This window comes from Nansenia antarctica (assembly GCF_963989245.1).
Source record: "Nansenia antarctica genome assembly, chromosome: 20".
NCBI lineage: Eukaryota > Metazoa > Chordata > Actinopteri > Argentiniformes > Microstomatidae > Nansenia > Nansenia antarctica.
The window spans coordinates 16,549,313-16,554,201 of NC_137693.1; positions in this window are offsets into that span (position 1 = coordinate 16,549,313).

A 4,889-nucleotide genomic window follows, 5' to 3' on the forward strand; every position below is an offset into this window, starting at 1 on the left:
TAGGTCTTACAGTAGGTCTTACAGTAGGTCATACAGTAGGTCATACAGTAGGTCTTACAGTAGGTCATACAGTAGGTCATACAGTAGGTCATACAGTAGGTCTTACAGTAGGTCATACAGGTCATACAGTAGGTCATACAGTAGGTCATACAGTAGGTCATACAGGTCATACAGTAGGTCTTACAGTAGGTCTTACAGTAGGTCATACAGTAGGTCTTACAGTAGGTCTTACAGTAGGTCATACAGTAGGTCATACAGTAGGTCATACAGTAGGTCTTACAGTAGGTCTTACAGTAGGTCATACAGTAGGTCATACAGTAGGTCTTACAGTAGGTCTTACAGTAGGTCATACAGTAGGTCATACAGTAGGTCTTACAGTAGGTCATACAGTAGGTCATACAGTAGGTCATACAGGTCATACAGTAGGTCTTACAGTAGGTCTTACAGTAGGTCATACAGTAGGTCATACAGTAGGTCATACAGTAGGTCTTACAGTAGGTCATACAGTAGGTCATACAGTAGGTCATACAGTAGGTCTTACAGTAGGTCATACAGTAGGTCATACAGTAGGTCATACAGTAGGTCATACAGGTCATACAGTAGGTCTTACAGTAGGTCTTACAGTAGGTCATACAGTAGGTCATACAGTAGGTCATACAGTAGGTCTTACAGTAGGTCATACAGGTCATACAGTAGGTCATACAGTAGGTCATACAGTAGGTCATACAGTAGGTCATAAAGGTCATACAGTAGGTCATACAGTAGGTCATACAGTAGGTCATACAGTAGGTCTTACAGTAGGTCATACAGTAGGTCTTACAGTAGGTCATACAGGTCTTACAGTAGGTCTAGTGGTGGTCTAGTGGATAGTGAGTTGGACTTGGGATCGGAAGGTTGTGAGTTCAAATCCCGCCTGAAGCCACACCACTACTAGTGTGCCCTTGGGTAAGGCACTTAGCCCTCAGTTACTCCAGGGGGAATGTCCCTGTAATTCGTAATTGTAAGTCGCTTTGGATAAAAGCGTCTGCTAAATGGCAAAATGATTATTATTATTAAATTATTAATTATTACAGTAGGTCTTACAGTAGGTCATACAGGTCTTACAGTAGGTCATACAGGTCATACAGTAGGTCTTACAGTAGGTCATAAAGTAGGTCTTACAGTAGGTCATACAGTAGGTCATACAGGTCTTACAGTAGGTAATACAGTAGGTCTTACAGTAGGTCATACAGTAGGTCATACAGTAGGTCTTACAGTAGGTCTTACAGTAGGTCATACAGTAGGTCTTACAGTAGGTCTTACAGTAGGTCATACAGTAGGTCTTACAGTAGGTCTTACAGTAGGTCATACAGTAGGTCATACAGTAGGTCTTACAGTACGTCTTACAGTACGTCATACAGTAGGTCATACAGTAGGTCATACAGTAGGTCATACAGGTCTTACAGTAGGTCTTACAGTAGGTCATACAGTAGGTCTAACAGTAGGTCATACAGTAGGTCATACAGTAGTTCATACAGTAGGTCATACAAAGGTCATACAGAAGGTCATACAGTAGGTCATACAGGTCTTACAGTAGGTCTTACAGTAGGTCAAACAGTAGGTCTTACAGGTCTTACAGTAGGTCATACAGTAGGTCATATAGTAGGTCATACAGTAGGTCATACAGTAGGTCATACAGTAGGTCTTACAGTAGGTCTTACAGTAGGTCATACAGTAGGTCATACAGTAGGTCTTACACTAGGTCATACAGTAGGCCATACAGTAGGTCATACAGTAGGTCATACAGTAGGTCTTACAGTAGGTCATACAGGTCATACAGTAGGTCTTACAGTAGGTCTTACAGTAGGTCATACAGTAGGTCATACAGTAGGTCATACAGTAGGTCATACAGTAGGTCTTATAGTAGGTCTTACAGAAGGTCATACAGTAGGTCTTACAGTAGGTCATACAGGTCATACAGTAGGTCTTACAGTAGGTCATACAGTAGGTCTTACAGTAGGTCTTACAGTAGGTCATACAGTAGGTCATACAGTAGGTCATACAGTAGGTCTTACAGTAGGTCTTACAGTAGGTCATACAGTAGATCATACAGTAGGTCATACAGTAGATCTTACAGTAGGTCATACAGTAGGTCATACAGTAGGTCTTACAGTAGGTCTTACGGTAGGTCATACAGTAGGTCATACAGTAGGTCATACAGTAGGTCATACAGGTCTTACAGTAGGTCTTACAGTAGGTCTTACAGTAGGTAATACAGTAGGTCTTACAGTAGGTATTACAGTAGGTCTTACAGTAGGTCATACAGTAGGTCATACAGGTCATACAGTAGGTCTTACAGTAGATCATACAGTAGGTCATACAGATCTTACAGTAGGTCTTACAGTAGGTCTTACAGTAGGTCATACAGTAGGTCATACAGTAGGTCTTACAGTAGGTCTTACAGTAGGTCATACAGTAGGTCATACAGTAGGTCTTACAGTAGGTCTTACAGTAGGTCTTACAGTAGGTCATACAGGTCTTACAGTAGGTCATACAGTAGGTCTTACAGTAGGTAATACAGTAGGTCATACAGTAGGTCATACAGTAGGTCATACAGGTCTTACAGTAGGTCATACAGTAGGTCTTACAGTAGGTCATACAGTAGGTCATACAGGTCATACAGTAGGTCTTACAGTAGATCATACAGTAGGTCATACAGATCTTACAGAAAGTCTTACAGTAGGTCATACAGTAGGTCTTACAGTAGGTCTTACAGTAGGTCTTGCAGTAGGTCATACAGTAGGTCTTACAGTAGGTCATACAGGTCATACAGTAGGTCTTACAGTAGGTCATACAGTATGTCTTACAGTAGGTCATACAGGTCTTACAGTAGGTCATACAGTAGGTCATACAGTAGGGCATACATGTCTTACAGTTGGTCATACAGTAGGTCTTACAGTAGGTCATACAGTAGGTCTTACAGTAGGTCTTACAGTAGGTCATACAGTAGGTCATACAGTAGGTCATACAGTAGGTCATACAGTAGGTATTACAGTAGGTCATACAGTAGGTCATACAGGTCATACAGGTCATACAGGTCTTACAGTAGGTCATACAGTAGATCATACAGTAGGTCATACAGTAGGTCTTACAGTAGGTCATACAGTAGGTCTTACAGGTCATACAGGTCTTACAGTAGGTCATACAGTAGGTCATACAGTAGGTCATACAGTAGGTCATACAGTAGGTCATACAGGTCATACAGGTCATACAGTAGGTCATACAGTAGGTCATACAGGTCATACAGGTCATACAGTAGGTATCACAGTAGGTCATACAGTAGGTCATACAGTAGGTCTTACAGTAGGTCTTACAGTAGGTCTTACAGTTGGTCATACAGTAGCTCATACAGTAGGTCATACAGTAGGTCATACAGTAGGTCTTACAGGTCTTACAGTAGGTCATACAGTAGGTCATACAGTAGGTCATACAGTAGGTCATACAGTAGGTCATACAGTAGGTCTTACAGTAGGTCTAACAGTAGGTCATACAGGTCATACAGTAGGTCTTACAGTAGGTCATACAGTAGGTCATACAGTAGGTCATACAGTAGGTCTTACAGTTGGTCTTACAGTAGGTCATACAGTAGGTCATACAGTAGGTCATACAGGTCATACAGTAGGTCATACAGTAGGTCATACGGGTCATGGACTTGGGATCGGAAGGTTGTGAGTTCAAATCCCGCCTGAAGCCACACCACTACTAGTGTGCCCTTGGGTAAGGCACTTAGCCCTCAGTTACTCCAGGGGGAATGTCCCTGTAATTCGTAATTGTAAGTCGCTTTGGATAAAAGCGTCTGCTAAATGGCAAAATGATTATTATTATTAAATTATTAATTATTACAGTAGGTCTTACAGTAGGTCATACAGTAGGTCTTACAGTAGGTCTTACAGTAGGTCTTACAGTAGGTCATACAGTAGGTCTTACAGTAGGTCTTACAGTAGGTCATACAGTAGGTCTTACAGTAGGTCTTACAATAGATCTTACAGTAGGTCATACAGTAGGTCATACAGTAGGTCATACAGGTCATACAGGTCATACAGTAGGTCATACAGTAGGTCATACAGGTCATACAGGTCATACAGTAGGTATCACAGTAGGTCATACAGTAGGTCATACAGTAGGTCTTACAGTAGGTCTTACAGTTGGTCATACAGTAGCTCATACAGTAGGTCTTACAGTAGGTCATACAGTAGGTCATACAGTAGGTCATACAGTAGGTCTTACAGTAGGTCATACAGTAGGTCATACAGTAGGTCTTACAGTAGGTCTTACAGTAGGTCTTACAGTAGGTCATACAGTAGGTCTTACAGTAGGTCTTACAGTAGATCTTACAGTAGGTCATACAGTAGGTCATACAGTAGGTCATACAGTAGGTCATACCCAGAGAGTTCAGGCTTGAACGTTTGATAAACGTTCGTTTAGCGTTCATCTGAGCCCTGTACAGAGCAGTAGCTGCATAAACCAATTTTTCATAATGAGATTATATGAGATTATCATTTAAAACATGTGAAAAAGTAAATAATAACACTAGCGCCCTCTGTAGGTGGCACACGCACTGTAGCGCAGCAATTAGAATCACAAAAAGGTGCCCAAACATCTTTGTAAAAACAACAACAAAAGCGTCTTATTTTTACATCAGTTTATATTTATTGTCCTGTATAATAACTTGTACACTACAACTATTGACTTTTATACAATACAAAGGTTAGTGCTGTACTCTTAATAATGGAACAGGTGTTTTTAATATCGTACTACTGTAGGTTCACTACTGTAGGTTAAGTACATTACAGTTACATTCTGAATGTAACACTGCATGATTGACAAAGGCTTGACAAAATAAGGAAGAC